Source organism: Anas acuta, chromosome 1, assembly GCF_963932015.1.
Source record: "Anas acuta chromosome 1, bAnaAcu1.1, whole genome shotgun sequence".
In the NCBI taxonomy this organism is placed as follows: domain Eukaryota; kingdom Metazoa; phylum Chordata; class Aves; order Anseriformes; family Anatidae; genus Anas; species Anas acuta.
Genome location: NC_088979.1, coordinates 118,629,879 through 118,650,118, shown reverse-complemented (window position 1 = coordinate 118,650,118; position 20,240 = coordinate 118,629,879). Strand labels below are relative to the sequence as shown.

The following is a 20,240-nucleotide window of genomic DNA, read 5'->3' as shown; positions in this document are numbered from 1 at the left end:
TTATGGTTAGATATACACTTCCCTTTCAGCAGAAGTGAAAAGCCAGTTGAAATGTATAGCATGAATTGCTTCCACCCTTTCAGTAACTGTATTGCAGAGCAGGTGCTCTTTATTTCTACAGCGTGGAATACTACTGTTTTAGATGTAGTAAAATTTGCTTTCAGGTTGCTTGGTGTGCTGAGGTACAAGTCATATATAATGGGTCATCAGTGTCTATGAAAGTGATGCTGTTAAACAGTTTTAATAATTGTCTAACAGAGATGCAGAAGAAGATGAAAACCAGTATTCCAATCGACCTGGAATCACTCTGACAAAGCCAGTAAGGTCATGTCATCACTTGATTTTTCTCATGTGCTGTAGTGATCTGTAGTGGGGCTTGCTTCTTTTTCTGTTTGCACCTGTGCTCCCACTTCCTTACTCCCTTCTGGTTACTGTCTTAAAAAAAAAAAAAAGTCTACTAATAAAAACATCCGTTCATAGTGATAGCACTCACAGCTCTTTGTAGTCTGGAAATGCTGCAACTACAAATGCTATCTGCTGAACATGTCAGCCTGCAATTGTAAGAGGGGAAGTTAGTAATTTCCTAATTTAAGCATTAGTAAGGACAGTGGCCCTCAAGTTTTGGGAATATTGCTGTAAAGCGTTTTTGCTATAAGCAGCAACACTTATTTATTCTCCATTATTTTATTCAGAGCATGGAGTATTTATCGCTTTCAGATGTTTTTGGTGCCCAGCGTTCTTGTTGAGATCAGTAGGAATATGGAAGGGAAACTGTTCTTGAGACCGCAGTGAATATAGCACCCGTGGATATCTAAATAAAGAGCAACAGCAAATCAGAAAAGTGTTGTTTGTATGCAAAAATACTTGCTATTGGAAGGGGGAGGGAAGGAGAGGACAAGCAAAGAGTAAGTATGCAAGTGTCTATCTTAGGATTTCTTGGTGTCTTTTGTAGCCAGCCAGAACAAGAAAGCATCTGCCACTCTTATGGTTGTCTTGAAAATATATATAGTTTTAGGTCAGTAGCTATTGCTAGCTGATATCTTATATTCCCAGAATGTTTTTTTCTTGTACTGAAGTTTACTTAGAAATGTAGGCGCTAAATAATTGTGAATTCTACACTAAGTACAAAAGGTACTAGAAAACCAACAGGCTTCATATGAGGTCTGTGTGGCAAAACTGAAGAGAAAAATAGAGAGTTTTTTTTTTTGTTTTCATCCTGGTTATATGAGTTGTAAATTAAGTTGTGTGTATATAGTGCTAAACCATTTTTTTTTTTTTTAAATAACTTTAAGGTATCAGTTTAGAGACTGCACATCCTTTACTCGGATACAGTTGGCTGATCAGTTTTATGCCATGCATGCTAGCTTTTTGTGCTTATGGAGTAAATCACCTTAAAAACTAAGATATATTAGTGAGTAGCACAGGAGTGTGACAGAAAGGACAACAAAGGAAGTTAATAAATTGATAATGAAGTGGGATTATAGAGGATTGAGCATGGATATTAGAACCATTTCAGACATACTTTTTAATCACTATGACTCTGCTCTGATTCTGTCTAGTGGGTTTCTAGTGGCACCACCCTGAAATGTATTGTTGAGTTTTTGGAAAAAGACCACTTGACTTTGTCGCTTATTGGCAAGCATGTCTGCATCCTTGATAGAGGCCGGGAGGTTAAATGGATGATAGAGACAGGATTCTTCTGTTAGCCATGCAGTTGGTCCCTCTGGAAGAGTCTTAAAATACATTGACAAAAATATTTTGAAAACTTGCAGTACCGCGTCTGATCTATGAACAAAGCCTTTATTTTGTGGGCTTGTCATTCCATCACTGAACTCATAAACGTATGAAATCAAGCAGTCGGTGACTGATTTAACACTGGAGTGAATATAAAAGGTAGCGTATCATGCTTCTAACTAACAAATGAAAGTGTGTAAGACAGTCAAACTAACACCAGGTACAGAGGAGGAAATGCTGAGAAAAGGGAATTGGCTCTTAATCTCAGGGAGTGCTGCTGAGAAGAAACCTAGGGCTGATTCTCTCAGGTCAACCAAGAGTTCCTTGACAGAAGAGTGAATTATGTTGTACCCAGCATGTAACTCTTGGGCGCTTCCCAAAGCTTCAGCCGCTTCTCCCGAAATACTGTGCTCGACAACTGGACAGAAGGCTATGCCGAATTAAATTTTATTGTTCTGGTGTTCTCCATCCATTTGCAATGCACGTAATCAGGAATTCAGCTATGTCCCAAGAAACCTGTTTAACTTAATGAGAGCAAATGGCAATGGGTGTTCCTTACTTGGGACAGCAGTGCCAACATTTCTGCTTAATTGGGACATATTTGGCTGTTTCCAGTGCTTCAAGTGGTTTTTAAACAGGTGTTTAATGGGTGCTGAGTTCTGAACTCTGCCCTTTTAATATAGAAGTTGCCAAATAAAGATCAAGAGAAATAAAAAGATCTAATGCAGGATAAATATCTTTTATCTTTGTATATTTATTTAGCATAATCTTTACCTTAACTTGAATCACGGGTGGATGGGGAGGTGTTTCTTCTCATAATTGAGAAAGTCCATTAAATAGAACAACAGGATGTCTAACAGGGTGTCCTAATTAAAATTACCCTGTAATTTGAACAAAACATTCATTTGTATGTAGCTAAGGTTGACCTAAAACCCATCTAAATCAGGAAAATTATTATACACTTTTTTTTCCTGCTGAAAATGAAACTTAGCATTCTGCCACAAAACAGCATGATTCTGTTATTATGTAGTATTGAAGATTAAGGGTTTTCTCTTCAGTGTTTTAAAAAAAAAATAATCATGTTTTGAGGAAAATTTTAAAACAGGTTTCTGTACTACCCCCTCCCTCTGATAGTATTCATCCATGGTTGTGTTTGTGCAGGCTTTTGAAAGCAGACCCAATGCTGTTCAGTGCATACTGTAAGCCTTTGGTCGTGGCCAGTGTTCTTGTGAACTAATAAGCAACTGAGATAGCAGCTGCTTTGCAGGACTGATTGGCTTGGGCTTGACTTTGGTATCTGAATACACAGTTTCTGACTTGCTTGGTGTGCAAGCTGGGTAATTTCGTTATCTCGGGGTGTGTGGGCCTGCATACATAATTTACGCTCTATACACAACTGGATAGATTTTACTTCTGTGTGTGTAAAAATGACCTATTCATGCTCTAGCTATCATGTTTCAAAATGCTGCTGTGGCAAATTGTATTTAATAAAATTTATCAAGTCAAAGTGAATGTTTGGAAGAATTTCTAGCTTCTGAAATATTGTTTGTGTTTAGAAGGGAATTCTCAGCATCTTTATCTTGACAGAATTGTACAAGCTGCAACTTGTTGCTACTCAGGCACAAGCTGGTGGAATCTTTTGTGCTCTGCTTCTGCTTCTCCCCACTTTGCAGGCAGGTGGGGAAGGGGGAGGATTTTCAAAAGCTTGTGAAGCTGGCCTGAACGTGCTGCTGATGGATTCAGCTAGAACTGCTTCACTGTGGTTTTAGTGGAAAGAGAATCACACCATTGTTCCTTTTGATAATCCCACCCATAATGTGTAACGCAAAATGTAATGAGACAGCTATGTGCAAAAAAAGTGGAAATTCATAAATGCCAGAACTTAATTAGATACAAGAGGGGCTACTTTTCACTGAATTATTCTTCTGCTTACACCAACTTTATACTTTCATCTCTCTGCTTCAGTGGAGTATATAACAACAAAAGAAAGGGAAAAATTGGATGAACAGTTTGCAGTTTGTTTCACCTGCTTTTAGTTCCAAGAAGAATTGTTAGAGTGAAGATAAAATTTGAGGCTGGTGTTGTGGTAATATACTACTTAAACCAATCAAGAACCCTCGAATAGAAAGTATTCAAATATTGGCATCATTTAAAATCCTTAGGTTCTCCTCATTGTTTTAATGACCGTCAAAGCTGATGTAGGCACTGTTGTAAGTTGGAGAACATAATTCATTTAATCAAACAATTGTGATGATGAGCTAATGATACTGTTGCAATTAGGTGTTAATTACAAGTATTTACTGAAGTATTTTATAGATGTATGCATATACATACATTAATGTGTATGCATGTCTTCCAGTGGACCATTGTTTTATAGAAAGAAATATTCAGAAACTTTATAGCAAGAATGTATGCCTGATTGGGTTGTACTGTTATCGGGAAGCCGTATCCTATGGGCAGCTCAAAGAAAACAGCAGTCTCCTGTTGGTAAACCAGCCAAGCTATCATATTGGTCACATAACTTGAACGTGTATAAAATTGTGTAACAACCTGTGCATCTGTTCGTGATTGATAGGGTAACTACAGATCTCTTCAGAGCATATATAACGCCGCAATAAAAATAATTAGTTGTGCGGATGCCGTTGCTTCAGAATCGCGTGTGCTGTTATATAACACTGCACAAGAAGGTATTATTTCATTGTTGTGGAAGGAAAAAAAGCTGCCAGTTCTGATGTCTGATCTGGTATTCTGCCCTTGAGGCCTGGTTGCAATTGAGGTATGAAAATTCTGACGGACTCTGGTACTGAAAAGGTTGGTATTGGTTGTTGAACTAATGATCAGGTATCCACACTGTTCCTTCTAGTTTTCTTAGCCACTGTAATTTCCAAGATGATGAATCATCTGTGGATGTTAACTGGCTAGTCAAGTTGTTCATTAGTGACTCCTCCTGAAGAAATTGTGGATGATGGTGTTGGGTGATTACTTGTTGCCCTAGGATCTCTCTCACATAGGGTTTAATTTTTTTTTTTTTTTTGTTACACATGAAGCAAACAAGCTAAAAGAGGACATTTGGACTGCAATGTCTTCTGTATTCACCTGAAATCCAGATGTATATCCCACAATTGCTAGTGCAGAGTGACTTCAGAAATGATGGTGTTAGAAAGCTTAGATTCCACTCTGGCTGGAATTAATGGTTGTGCACTGAGAAAGTAGCAAGAGATGCTTAATATCATAACTGCAGAGATGAAAAAGAAAATTCCTGCTCTCTATTTCCAAATGTATTTTCTGAAGTCCTTGAAGGATTTCCAGGAGCTTCTGGATGTCCTAGTAACAGTGGTTCTTAATCGTGCGCTTTATCATTTGCCGTTGGCAAGAAAGCTCAATTCTTTCCTTTTGAATGTGGGACCTTGCCTTATTGCCTCAGGGAAGCATTACTGTAATGCATGTCACTTGAGGCTAATTCAATCTGCCACTTGGAAATTGCCCCTGGTGCAGATTGTAGCAGTGCACCATTATCTCAAGCTATTTTTCATCAAAAGCACACTGCATCTGTTCTGCATGATCTGTATAGCCCGTCAGTTTATTTTAGGTTAGCATGTGAGGTGGTGGCATTTTTTTCTACCTGTAAAGCCGTGATTGCTTTGGTTTCCAGCAATGTGATAGGAGCATTGCTTCCACACCATACCAAAGCAGCCCTGGACTTCTCAAGACGTAGGTACGCAGAAGCTTAAACTGATTGACATCAAGGCCTCTCTTGTTCCTTCACTTGTGCAGTCCTGCTCCCTCCTTAGCTCTAACCCCAAAATGTCATGACTGGATGTTGAGCTGTGGCTGGAGGTTGATTTGGCTGGAAATATGAAAAAGGAACATTCATTCAGCTGAAAGCCCCCTGAACCAGTTACCCAGTTCTGGCTCAAGGATAGGGTCAGGCACATGTGTCCAGGAGAGAAAAAAACAAGAGGGAAGGCTGAGATTGTTGCAGCTGCAATTTAAATTAGCTCAGATTGCAGTGGAACAACACTGGTAAGGTTCTCGAAATAATAACCCAATGGTTTTAGCAATGTAAGCCGTGAGTACAGGATATGAAAGTTAAAGGAACTTTGGCTTTGGAATTTACTTTTTTCGCTGTTTGCTAAAACCAGCATTTTGGTATGCATCAGAACTTCTGAAGATCACACACCTCAACCTTTCCATCCTTGAAAAAGGGAAAATGATTTGAAGGCTTGATTAATTTCTTTTATTGGGTTTGGTTGCTATATGCCATTAGAAGATGAACAGGCAGGAAGCGGTAGGCTTTTTTTTTTTTTTTTGTAAGCAGTAGGGAGTTTTCCCCTTTGAAAAACAGCTAAAACTTCATTAACATTTCAGCCAGCTTTAAATTAAAATTTGTGTCTGCAAATAATCTATAACGTATTTTGAGTGCCAGTGAGGCACATCAGGGAAGCATCAGTACGAGTTTCCTCTACGTACAGCTCGCAACACAGATCCTCCATCTTCTGTCACGGTGTCCCTGTGCCACGGGTGTGCGAACGCCTGCCATGTTAACCCTTGGCCTTCTGCTGGGCCTGTAAAACCGTGGCTGGGACAAAATGAACCAAGCAGATGATTGCTGAACGCTAAATACCACACCTGCTTGGTAAACAAGCTGGCTTGGCCTAATACTTGTTACCATGCCTTGTTCCAGTAGATTTCAGTAGGGCTGCCTGCACTAGAAAGGGCTACACCTGCCGTGTTTCTGTAGGATAGGTTCATATAATGTGCCTAATGGGTTCTTCTCCCCTGTCCTTCTACTATTGAATGTCAGTATTTTGCCTTTGCAAAAACAGGCATTGCTTGGCCTGCTGAGCACGAGTCCTTGAGTATGTTGCTGAGGAGAGTTGGGCAGCGATGCTAGCTGCTGTGTAGGCCGCAACAAATGGCAAACTACTGTGCTTCGCTGGGTTTCACACGTTTGAGGGGACATAGAAATGTGCAGCATGCAGCCTGAAATCATGCTTTTTGTTCTTCCTGTGAAACTTTTAAGTCGCTTCCACGTGGAATAGAATTGCAGCTATTCTCTGCAATTGGTACCCTCACTGTAAAGCCTGTGGAGAAAAAGCTTTTGCTGACGTATTGTGCTCTTGGTAGGGCCTGTATTGGAGCTTCTGCCAACTGTTTCTAAAGGTTTTTGCCTTTGTGACATCTTAAAGATCTTTTTCTCTTCTTCTTCCAGGGAACTAGGGGGCTTGATACATCCCTTGCATCCTGCATTTACTCTGACCACAGTCCCTCCCTGTTCTCACAAGTGGAGCTCTGCCCTGCTTCCCTTCCTGTTGATTCCCAGTCAGCTACATGGTAAGTTTTCATTATCTCTCTACTTGTTGCCACAAGGTAAAATTCTGGCAGACTCTCTCTAAAATCCATTAGCACTGGGCATTGAGGGCAAACTACTTCATGCCCATCAAAGATCATTCAGTCCTGTTCCAGGCTGACAGTAAGGAAAGGAAGATAGTATTGAATTAGCATTGGAGCTGAACTTCAGCATAGATTGTTATAGGAATAAAATATGAAGTAAAATATGTGACAGAATTAAATCCATCAGTTCTAATAAAGGAAACAGAAGAAAGCAAAGAAATCTTGGACCCTTAAATCCCATTAACCAGGCCAGAGAGAGAATGTGTTAAAAGGGAGCTGCACTGTATCTTTTTTCATTGTTTGATGAAATAATCTTTTTCACCCTTTAAGTGGTGTGTTTAAAAATCCTGGTATTTCTGAAACAAAGAGAATACACAGCCACCGAGCTAGCTGGATTTTATACCTTCCTTTTCTGAGTATTGTCCTTCAGTACAATACCGAGCCATTTCTTTGTTCTCACAAGCTAGCAGTTAAATTGTATGTAAATGTATGCAAATTAGATGCTGTCTAATAAAGAGAGTCATTAGATGGAAGAAATATTTAGTTGGGGGGGGGAGGAGAAAAGAAAGCAGGTGTATTTTGCAATAGAAAATGTAAGATTGCAAAAAATCCTCAAACTTTGGGTGAGGGCTTTTTGTAAAGCCATTAAAATATTTTCTAAAAGACTTGCCCTACTCTTGGTCCTTTCTTCTCTGTGTTTTTGTGTGTATACTTCTCTGATCTTAAAACTCGCAGTGGCTGTTCTATGTGTATATATATGTATTTGAAGCGACACACAAATCCTGTGTTCATAAATGTTTGATTTCTTTAAATCATGCATGCATGTACTTTGTATTAGGGTGTGTTTTTGCTTACTGAGTGTATACAGGTGGAGTCCATGTGGTAAATTTTATATTCATGGATTGATTTATTCATCATATGCCCTGAGTGTCTGCCTTATGCTCACTAAATCATCTTCCTTCATTTTATCTACCTCCTCCTCAACAATTTTAAAGTATTTTTTCCACATTGTTCACTAAATCTCAACACCAGGTATGTTTCCATTCTTTGGTGGAATTTTCTACCAGGTAATCCCTTTTGAGGTATGAACCTGATTCAAGCTTAAAACAGCAGTGACTTTTCTAAACATAAAGTTGCAGCTTGGAGCATTAAAATGCTAGGAATGTGAAGCTTTGTGTCCTTAAAGGCTGGAGAACCCACACCTGTGAGTGGAGCTCTCAGCGTCCATCTAGGCTCTGAAAGGCTTAGAATTGATGAATCTTACGCTCTTGCCACTTCTAAGGAGATAAATTTTAAGACTTCAATCTCTCTGCCTTAGAATCTGTAGCTCTGATCTGTCCACTCTTCTGTTTGAGTGGATTAGTATACACAGGCAACATGGCTCGAAGTTGGTATTGTATTTTGTTTCTGATGGTCAGTTGTCATGGTTCAGTCAAGCGAGCCGATAACTATACTTTGGCATATTTTTTCAGTTCCCGTTTTGCAAGTCTGGAAATCTAAAGACATATATGTATATGTGTATAAATGTATGTATATAAAAACAATGTTGTTTAAATATTTACACATAAAGCCAAGGGATTGGCTTCCTTCCCAGAATTACTGGAACTACCTTCCCCAGGAACATTTGGACTTGAAAAATCTCTACAGCAACACTTTTCAGAAACTAAACAACTTGTGAAAAGAGGAACTAGCTCTGCACCCTTTGCTGTTCATATGGGTTCTTTTGCTTGGGGTGATGGAGAGGCCCCCATGCATGAGTAATACATTTCCAGTTAATTATGACAAGATGCTCTTTTATTACTCTTTCCCCCCACAGTTTCTCATTGGTTTATTTTATGAGAGAACATTTATGAGAGAAACTATAGCACAGTGGGGAATTTTTGTCATTGTTCTAGGACAGGTCTATTCAATGTGCTGATGTGCTGCATCTGAGTCCAGAGGCAGCAATTCCTGTCTAGACAGCTGCAGGGCAGATGGGGCTGATCACTCAGAAGGAGCCTGACTCCCTGGTTGCTCCATGTCCCAACCGTGCTTGCTGAGCCATCAGCAGAGGAGCTGCAATGTGTGTCCCCTACATGATGGGAAGTGTAGGCAAGGTCGTTGTAAGGATACAGTGGACGGTCAGCAGTGAGTGTTCTTGAAGGAGAATGCCTTCATTCTATTCAAATTATTCTTGAACATTCAAGGTATTCTGGAAGGAGAGTACCTCAAGCAGAAGATGTAAGGTGAGGATTACTCTAATGGGAATACAAGAAGAACCTGAGCTGTAATATGAAGATTCTGGAGAAGGATGAGATTAATAAAGTAAGGTGAAACACAGCGTATTGTGGTGAGTGGGAGGTATGAGGCAACATGAGTAAACAGAAAATGTTAATGCTTTACCCACTCACTTGGGGCACCGCACTTCTAGGCTGTCTGGCATTGCATGTCCTAGGAGAGTTGAGTCACTAGTGATATAAATATTTAACACTGTTTTCATGCAGTGTGCAGCCTATAGGAACAACTTCAGCCACGTCCCAAAATCTGAAGAATTTGTGTTAATCCTGAAACACCAGTTGAGATGTTTGTACAGGAGCCTAGCAGTCAAGGACAGTGCTTTGTCTTGCAATGTGTTCTTGAGCAGGGCACCGAATGCACATGCAGATAAGAATATGTTCAAATGGGAGAAGAAAGATACAGGGTTAGGGGCAGGAGTCTGATTAATTGCATATTGCTCTCCAAACTTCCTGTGTTCGGGGCAGGCAGAGAATTCAGTGTGTACTTTTGGAGGATGCATGTGTTAATACTTTGGTCATCTTTACAAAAAGTGTTATACAGCTTTCCTGGGCTCAAAATATATTGCAGGTATATGTGAGGTGTCCATATCCTGTGATAATGAATCCAAAATCAGTACTCTAGACAGATGTGGGAATAAGACCAGTGGTCCATCAAGTGTGACATCTTCCTCTAAAATGTCTTCAGCTGCAACAGAAGGGCAAAAGAAATGCTAAGTTGTAATGTGAAACAACCAATATTTTCATCAATGATCTGAAAATAGATGAGATTTTTTTTTAACTTCTATTTCTCAGGAGCTTGTGAGCTTGTGCATCTTTTTAAAAAAAAGTTTTAAATAAAATATGCTGCACTAAACTAATCCTAGAGCTAACGAACAGGCAATGGGACTAGCAGCTTTTGCTATTACCTACTGCTTATTATTGTTATTATTATTATTTCTTTTTAATTATGCAAAGTGCTAATCAGTTTGATTATGCACAGTGCTAATCAGGTTAATTATGCAAAGTGCTAATCAGTTGTTCTCTAAGCACACGAGGAGAGCAGAGGTGCTGGCAGTGAATGGTGGTTCTAGATGGGGGTAGTCACGGCAGTCATTCCTTATTAAAAGAGGAGTAGGTGAGATGACAGGGGTTTTTGCTTCCATTAAAAAAATAAATAAAAAAAGAAAAAGCCATGAGAGTGATAGTTCTGGTGGGGTAATGTCTTCTTTCACAGCAAGGCAGACTTTTTTTTCCAGGCTGGCTCATGCTGTTGGATAATTTCTGTAGGAGTTTGAGTGCACTGATTTGGGCAAATATATTACAGAGGGGTCTTGTAATGGATGGGGTAGGAGTGTGCCCCCACTTGAGAAACTGAGATGCATAACCAGAAAAATAACAAATTAAAGGAGTTTGTTCAGTATAATGAACAGTCAACTTTTAGACACCGGTAAGTAGAATATTGATAATGTTGCATGAATAACATTTGATCGTATGCTTGTATGGTTGAGGGTACTGTGTGAGCATCCAAATTGTATTTCTTTCAGTGTGATACCTTTACAAGCAGTAGGAATGTAGGGTGCCTTATCAGTGGAAAGTATGTTAGGCTGCACTTTCTCTTCCTCTTTAGTGCTAAATTACAAATTAGAATTTTGCATTCCTGTGAAGCAGGATCTGTTCTCAATAAGCTGTGTTCTTCTGACAATTACTGAAGATTCAGTGTATCTATTTTGCTGTGCTCAGTGTCTAATATCTAACCAGTATTCCTTATTTGATTATGTTTCAGTGTTGGTGTGGGATACATAAGCACCACTTTTTACAGTTAGTAATGGAGATGACGTTCCCAGAGCAGAGAGCTACTTGCTCATAAAAGTCTTGGGTAAAGGATCTTAAGAGATTTTTCAAGTCATTAAAACAAAAGACTAGTCCTGTATAAGGATATAGTGGTAGAAGGTTATGGCATCAATAGTGCAAAAAAAGTTTTCCTTGGAAAAATTAATCATTGCAGGTGGTTACCTAGGGGATGTCATGGCAAATTTTGAATTATGTTTAAGGGAGGAAGTAAGGCATCATTATAACTTACACGAAAGCCTGAAATTTAATAGTATTGCCTTCTCAGCATTGTCCATAAACTCCACAAGACGTTGGCCCTCAAACCAAGTTTGCTTTACTACCAAGTGTGTGGGCACATACTCATCTGGTTTCAAAAATGTGTGATGGTTTTAGAAAGCTAAACCAATGGTTCACCATTAAGTCCAGTGCTTTAAACCTGGAATAGAAGAGTATGTGATCTAAAAACCCTAAGTGAAAGGGAGAAACCAGAGTCTTGAGAGTGCAGATGCTTTTCCCTCAGATCAGAACCGTCTGAAGTTAATGCAAAGCTTCCCGTAAGCTGATGGTTAATCAGATCACTGCTACCCTAGGTGCTGCTCCAGAAAAGCTCAGTCTGTTGTCCTCAGATCTGAATTTGACCTGAAGTAGTACAGTCCACAAACTATTTCCACAGAATCGCTATTCTGCTTTCATCTATTGTCCCTAGCTCTGTTTCTGTTTGCTCTTTCAGTACGCTCCACTCCTCCCTCATCAGCTCTTTGATGAGGCACAATAGGAGAGTGTGTATAGTCAACCACAGTAGGGGAAAAAAACTGACTTCTTCATGTGATCCCTTGGCATCGCACAGCCTCGCAGGAGGCAGATGCTTGCTTTGATTGCCATACCCACAGAAATGCAACAGTCGCACACTTGGATTATTGTCCTGTCTCTTTTGGAGGCTGGGCTCCAAAATTGCACAAGAATGGAATTAGCTTGAAAGGTATTGTGATGCTTTAGGTGTATTCTTTGTCATCATCTCAAGATTTCTCAAACTGGAGTTTCATCCTTTGGACAGAACACATCAAAGTTTTTGTGTTAGTGCAAGTATTTCCCCTAGTCCCCTATCCCCTAACTTAAAAGATGATGTATAGACAAAGGACACTTGCAAAGCCAATAGCATATGCCACATATAGTATTTGTGTGGGACAAATGTAAATTTACCACATATAAATCTACCCAAAGTGTTGTGAAATGCAATAGAGTTTATCATTATTCCAGATGACTGGGTTTCTGATGAATCACGGAGCTAGAAAGTCAGGAAACTCACATTCTGCTCCGATTTTTACCGCTTTCTTTGTAACCCTGCTAAATTGCATTATCTTACTCTGCTTCAGTTTTCCTTGACAGTGACTCCTGGAGAGCAAGTCCTACGAGGAGCGGCTGAAGGAGCTGGGCTTGTTCAGCCTAGAGAAGAGGAGGCTCAGGGGTGACCTTATTGCTCTGTATAAGTACATTAAAGGAGGCTGTAGCGAGGTGGGGGTTGGCCTGTTCTCCCATGTGCCTGGTGACAGGACGAGGGGGAATGGGCTAAAGTTACGCCAGGGGAGTTTTAGGTTAGATGTTAGGAAGAATTTCTTTACTGAAAGGGTTGTTAGGCACTGGAACGGGCTGCCCAGGGAGGTGGTGGAGTCACCATCCCTGGAAGTCTTCAAAAGACGTTTAGATGTAGAGCTTAGAGATATGGTTTAGTGGGGACTGTTAGTGTTAGGTCAGAGGTTGGACTCGATGATCTTGAGGTCTCTTCCAACCTAGAAAATTCTGTGATTCTGTGAAGTATGGATAATGATCCGGACCTAACACGAGGTGTGGGAGGGTTGTTGTAAGGCAAATGCATTGTTTGCAAAGTGCTTTGATATCTGTGGATTAAAGGCGTTGTAGAAGGGCGATGTATTATGGGGAGTTAGCTCTGTTATTAAGGAGCATCATCAAATCTTGTGATCTTGTGTAAATTTGTGCAAGATAACACAAAAATAGGTTGTGTGCATCCCTAAAAAGTGAAATAAGTGGATGGAGAAAAGTCAGTTGCCTTGGCATTAGGCTAATAGGTTAGCAACAGATGAAGAAACCCCAGTAAAGAAATCTCTGCTTTAAAAAGCAGGTCTTGTGTGACAGTGGCATTGTTGCAAAACAGTTTTGCATCTTCTTGAGGACCTCCTGGTCTTCAGACGTGCACGCTAACTGCTCTGCAGCTTAATAGAAGTTGAGTCTGCTCGTTGGCATTCACAGAGCTGGGAGCTGGGGGTGGGGGAATTAATAACAAAAAGATCTTAAACATTCAGCCTGACCTTTGGAAGTTACTGACCTGCATTCAGGTTACAAATACACAGCAATTTTCTCTCGAGCTGCAAAGACTCTAAATGTTAAATCAGTAACTTGATCGGGCTAGCAGCCCTTCTCCTCCCTGCTTGCTGGTGCCCAGCTGCCACGACTGGAGGAAAGGACCAAGAAAACTATCTGCACGCATACCTCTCTTATGGTGACACGAGTACTCGGAAGAAGCCCCACTGACACAAGCTAACCCAGAGTGACACTTTGCTTAAAAAGCTGCTTTGAATGTCTTCTCCCATTGATCTTCTGCAACGGAGATAAATAAACACTGTGTGTGGGGCAGCCAGGCTGAGTATTTTTGCTCCTCCAAATGTTTATACATTCTCTGGTGGTTGTTTGTGTTGCTGTTTGTTGACTGTAAATTCCAGACCTGGATGTTTATGATGTATACATTTGCAGGAGTGGGATGGTTTGGGGAGTATGGTGAGGGTAGGGCTTTTTATGAACACTACCAGCTGAATAGAGGGAGGGTTTTTTCTGCTTCCAGCGTGATGAATTAGTCTTTGTGCTCGTGGTGGAAGAGAGGGCTGCTGTAGCAGGAGCATTAGCTAACAGGCCATTTTGTGCTCAGGTAGATGCACAAAGGAGGCTGCTGAAGATTTGTCCGGTAGGAGCCAAGTTAGTTTAGCTTTGCATCTGATTAATAATCAAGTCTGTTGTGCTCGCAGTTTCATCGGTGATGATGCATGTCTTCTCTTGGGATTCACTGACTGAAGTTGTTACAGATGCCAAAATTCCTGATGGCAGAGACCCCTCCTGCCACTCTGTTGGCTTTAGTTCACAGTTTCTCTGCCTAAACACAACTCTTCCCTCTTTCACAACTGCTGTTGTCAGCATCTCAGTGTCTAGGGTAGTGGGAACGTGTAGAGGTTTTTGGGAACTGATGCAGGCACTTCTGTCCACCAAACTGAATGGACATTTAAGAATTCAGCTTAATTGGTCATCATTTTTTTCAGATTTGGTGGGATTTTCCTCAAACCTGTGCTTCTGTTGTATTTGTGCAGGTTAAAATCATGTTTCTGATGCTCCAAACTCCTTAAAGCCTGCCTAGTGTTTTTCCTTTTTGCTTCATCTCGTGCACATTCTCTCTGTTTGTTAGAGGCAGGTTTTGCTGTCTTGCAGTTACTGCAGCACAGCAGCCTCTCCTGTTTGTTTATAAGTTTGACTGAATTTTAACTATTTATACTTAATTTTATTAGCTTTAAGCATAACTTTTAAGGAAGAACTTCTGCTATGGGTGCACTGCTGACCGATCTGATACCAGATAGATAGAAATATTTGGCTTTGCCTGTAGTAAAATAGCCTAATAGCATCTTCTAAGAGTTCTTATGCCTTCATGGTTTACTTGGAAGGAAGCTTTGAAAAGAAGCAATGACCTTTGTGGCAGGGAGGTTTTTTCCTTTCTTACCAAACTGTGGTTCAACATCCTGATAATTGCTGTCCTGTGAAAATAAGGAGGACCTACCACCATTGTCAGCTTCTCAATTCTTCTTAATTTTCTCTCTGGTGAGCCTGAAGGTTGTCAAACTGACGATAACCACAGAGCACTGATGTGTAGTTATGGTAGATTCTCTTTTTCAGCTGGCTATTTAAAAATCCAGAGTTAAATACAGTAGCTAAACAAGGTGACAGAATACTTTGCTTATCTGAAGTCAAATCTGTGAATGCGAGAACTGAAGTTGGCTTAGCAGCCTCAAATTGACTTCCCTGTACTTTTGCAGTTTTTAATTACATGATCACATTATTTTCTGTGGGAACTGATCATCTCTTAGTACACCTAATGGACCTGGTTTGAGGTTGAGTGGAGGTTCCTTAGCACGAGGCTGTTTTCTGTAAGATCAATCGGCTCACTTACTGCAAACACTGCAAGATGTTTAATAAATGAGGCGGGAGATAGCTGGAAAAGACAGGGTGATCTTATTCTTAAGATTGAGGTGACACCGTGCATATGCTTAAAGGGGAAAAAAAGTGCTTGATTTTTGATTTGCTTATAAAACCAGGCATCTATAGGTGGGCTACAAGGAAAGCAGGTATTGCTGCCTTCTCTTTTCAGTTCACTGGCATCTTTTTAACCCTTAACTACTTATATCCTTTTTGAAGTGTTCTGTTTGTATTCGTAAGGGCCCCCAAAAAAATAAAGTCAAGTCCAGGAGTAACAGCCTGTGCTGCCTTTGCCTTCTTTTTCACTTTGCTGGTATACAAATGCCTTCCCCTTACTGCCCCTTTCCATAAAATAGCAGTTCCCAGGATTTTGACTTTGAGTTGGTAGGAAGCGTGATGTGTTCCACATTACTCGTTGAGAAAAGCGTACACAACCCTGATGATGCTTTGAGGGATTAGTTGGAGATGCTGCTCTAAGTAGAACTGGTCTGTCTAGCCAGGTCCATTTTCTAAGCACTGGGAATTCAGCTGTTTTCTTGTGAATTCTTTTCATATTTTATTACTATGAAGAGAATACAAAGAGTGCTTGTTTCTCTTTTTTTTTTTTTCTCCCTCCAGTTGACACAATCAGTATTATTTGAAGGAAAAAAAAAATTACACACAGAATGGGAAATAGGGTGGGAAAATGTAATAGGATCTGCAAATCTTTTCTGTCTTGTCTGAGTAAATGAGAGCTGATGAGAGATGCAGCACAATGAGGGCTAGGGAATGCTAGCTGAACTGGTATATAAAGATTGTTTCATTTTGCTTCATTTCATTTTCCCATATTGAATTGGAAAGGGAAAATTGCAGCGGACATGAAAGTTTGCTGTGGAAACACCTCGGGTTGCTGTACCCTTGACGTGAACCTGGGCAGACATGAAAAGGAGTGTTAACTGAAGTGGTGTATGAATTTTGTAGGTGTGCTTCTGAAGCACTTTCTGAAGTGCCCTTTCAGAAACAGTGGCCTGCCTCTAGGCTGTTAGGCTACTTCTCTTTAATCTCTTTTATTGTCCACTTAAGTTACCAGTTCAGGAAAGGTTGTGGGTTTTTTTAGCGTTAGTGTTGTTCTTTTTGTTTTTATGAGCCAAAACCATGCTGATTTTCTAGGTAAATCTATTTTTTTTCCCCTCATGCAGACTTTCAGGAAGACTGGAAGGAGATTTTCTTCCCCCTCCACCACCACCTTTTGCCTACCCTAAATGTTTATCTTGCATTGTTGAGTGAAAGTAATGCAAGCTCGGACAGAACTTGGTCCTAGGTGGGATACTATGACAGCAATGCATTCATCACCAGACAAATTTTACCATCAGTGTTACAAGTGGTAGTGTTTTTATCCAACTGGGGTGGCTGTACATCTCTTGCTGAAGGGAACAGCTATAGTTAAAATCATTTGTGAGTCAATTCCATCTGAAAAGTTGTCTTTTGCATGTTATTATGCTACCTTAGGCATGGATAATTTTCAGAGGAAAAAAAAAAGTAGGATTTGTGTTTTTCTTGTAAGTCAAAGTCAGTTGTAGAGGTCTGAAATAATGCAGCATGAACAGCAAACATTTCTGCATAAAATCTCCAACAGCACAGATTATAAGATTTGAGACTCCTATAGCAGCCACTACTCTGGGAGATATCTTTGATGATAAAACATTTAAAGATTAAACCTTTTTTCTTTAATCTGCTTTTAAGTAAGTGAATTAGTGTTCAAAAGTAAGACTCAACACCTTGGCTTCAGAGTCCAGCTGGTGTGATCCCAAGGCAGGTTCATGTTGTGAGCAGATTTAAGACAATTCTCTCAAAAACATTGTGTAGCTTCTGTAACTTTGAGACAGACATGCTTGACCAGCATTTATCTGGCAAGCAGTTTGCTCCCTATGCTTGTTCCCTTTCCAATGTCCTCAAGACTGAAGAGGCTGGATGGGCACAGGAAGAGAAACGAATGGTTTGCTTTTCTCCAAGCAATAGGATGGTTCAGTGGCATTTGTATAGTGCTTCAGCCACTCTGAAGTCAAGGCAGAGATTGTTGCTTTCCAACCCTCTGCTCCCTAGCCATTATTAGGCAACACCTCTCCCCTCCTAACAGAGACCTGGCAAGCGCAAGGGTATCCATGGGTGAGTGCTTCTGCATGGGACTCATTCCACAGAGCATCTCTTGAGCTCAGTATGTAAAGTCTGGGTGTTGTTAAGTAACCCCATAGTCTCAAATCTTAGATAACCAGAAGGGAAGCGAGGAGAAAAGTTCTTTTCTCCCACTCTAGGAGGGGGGAGGCAATGCTACCCGGTATCAGATGTAATGGCTAGACAGCAGCAGGGAAAGATCGGAGATCTTAAGAGCTGGCTGAAATCCAGAAAGGGTTGGTGTTTTTTTTGGGGGTGGGGTGAGGAAGAATGCTGTATAGCAACGAATCTTTTACACAAATTATTTCAGTCTAAATCTTTGTCCTGTGCAGTCTGAATAGTTATCCTATCTCGTATACATTAGTAATTCAAGGAATATTCTTCTTAGTAGAATAAACAAATTTTTGCTGCTTGACGTGTGAAGTGCTTGTACTAGTAAATCCCACAGACAGCTTCTGCCCCCCATTCCCCAATATTGTTTTGTCTGATTATACAACCTTGAAAGTTTAAAATTGACTGGTTTACTGTAAGAAGCATTAAGTAAATGCAATCTCTCTATTTTTAATAACACTAGCTCAAATATCATGTGAGATCACACTAGTCCTCCAGTGTAATTAAGTTTATGGTTTTCTTATGCACTTCAAATGCCTGTGATGTGCAGTTAATAGTATTTTTCAGACAAGTATTAGGACACCTCGGCAGCGATGCCAATGTGGGCTGGTGTCTATCAGCAGTGCAGACACCACAAAGTAATGGAAATTGCAAGACACTCTACTATAATTTGTCTAAAAATATGCATGACAGCAAAGCTTTTTTACCTGAGTTTAGAAAGTGATAAGGCTCTGAATTAGAGTGGAGCTTCATAAATGAATCGGGCATGAAACAAGATTTTCGAGTTTGGCTTGACGTCCAGTGTTTATCGAGACTGGAGCGGAGCGTGGCTGAATATCAGAGATCTCCTGCGTCTGGGACTTTGTATCATGACTGTACCTGCAGTTTGATCTCTGCTGCATAATTCTTAACTATAAGCTGATGGAGAGCTGCATAGGGAGTTTTGGAGTAAAGGTTTGGATGGACATCTCTTCTGTGTGTCTATATATACATACATATGCATATGTAATACTTCTTTGTTTAAAGAAATTGAGATGTTCAATACAAGGGTGTTTTCTTTTATTTCTAAGAAAAGAAAATTATAATGAAGATGCTCAACTATTCCAATAAAATGGCCTGAAAATATTGAAACAAACAAAAAAATTAAACTGTCTTTTCTCCCAAAGTAGGTTGATTTTTATTTTCAGGTATTTTGAAAAATGAAGGCCAAGACTTCAGATTTTGAGGAGGGTGAATGTTTCTGACATGGTTCCAGTTGACACACTCGTTGAACACTGCAAGTTGCAATCGTATGTAGCTAGGTTTGGATGCAGGGTTGGATCTGAGCTTGCAGCGTGTGCCACAGCTCTGTAAAGCAGAAGAGGATCTGACTACTCTGGCATCTTGGAAAGTCTGGGACGAAGTCTGCAGTATCAGGAGTTTGGGAATCTTAAGATTCAGCTTGGTTGCTTATAGAAATATTGGAACTGAGCTCATAGTCACCTTCTGAAACGGTCACCTCTGATATCATAGGACTTCCAGGAGTCTCTGCCTTTGTGGTAAAGTTTGCCCATGTAACCATGTTCTCTCCAGCAAGCTGAAGTTTAGCTTTATCTAAATGTCTAAAGGCCCAGAGAAGACCAATAGCTAATACGTGGGGCAGCTCCTCAGTGGCTGCCTTTTAAGTTCATGAGCTAACTCCTGTGCAATGCTTTGCTATGCTGCGCGTTGTGGGTACTGCAGATCTGTGTAATCTCTGGCAGGTAGCCATAAACTGGCCGTTCCTTTCTTAAAACAGCGCATGCAAATGCTAACCAACTGTTTGTTTTGCTCATGCAAATTTTTGCCCATGCAAATTTTGGCTGCAGGTTTCCTGCGTTACACGTTAAGAGGTTGGAATGTGCTTTTAAGTGGGAAATAATAACAACGATGGTTAAGCAGCCCCATCTCTTTCTGTTTTCTCCTTAATCAAGCTAACATGGCACAGACTTCAGTGAGGCTGCTGCATCAGTGAGGACCGCAGGATTTGGCCCAGCAGGTATTAACTCATATAAATCGTATTGGGAGCTTTCTTTGCCTGCTGTCTGCCTTTTAGGGGGACTGCTGGGGGGCAGGAAGCAGAGCAGCTAGGACAGGCTATCGGAGAACCTGCTGTGGCATCAACTGCCCATTGCTGGCTGGGAGCTGCCAGCTGACATTTGAGAGAACATGCTTTATATGAGAAAGTGATGAGTGAATGGAAATTAAAACAAAAGGATTGAAAATAGAGCTGTAATCAATCTAGCCCCGGTATCTCAGTAAACCGGGGATGTTATTTTCACAGGGAATTTGGGGGTAGATATCACAGCAAGTGCCACGATGGCAGGGTCTTCCCCCTTTTCCCCCTCTCCCCCCTCCCCTTCCATTAAATCTACATTTGGAAGGTGGATGGTGCTGACTCATAAATTAAATTGGAGTAATACATACAGTGTATATATATTTCTGTCATTTTGTCTCAAATTAAACACGAACCTTCTCCCCTGACAAGATGATAGAAAA

The 20,240-nt window shown here is 40.4% G+C and overlaps 1 protein-coding gene across 39 annotated transcripts in view; it reads left to right on the top strand.

Moving 5' to 3' along the window:
* Positions 1–20,240, top strand: part of ZBTB20 (zinc finger and BTB domain containing 20) — a 526,186-nt gene that overhangs the window by 134,974 nt on the left and 370,972 nt on the right. For 36 of the 39 annotated variants that reach the window (XM_068697248.1, XM_068697214.1, XM_068697255.1 and 33 more), the window contains one exon: positions 6,947–7,068. The gene's annotated coding sequence lies outside the window, so the exon portion shown is untranslated. Of the gene's footprint in view, positions 1–6,946; positions 7,069–19,675; positions 19,741–20,240 lie in introns of all 39 variants that reach the window. The other 3 variants (XM_068697396.1, XM_068697418.1, XM_068697482.1) reach the window with 1 other exon arrangement.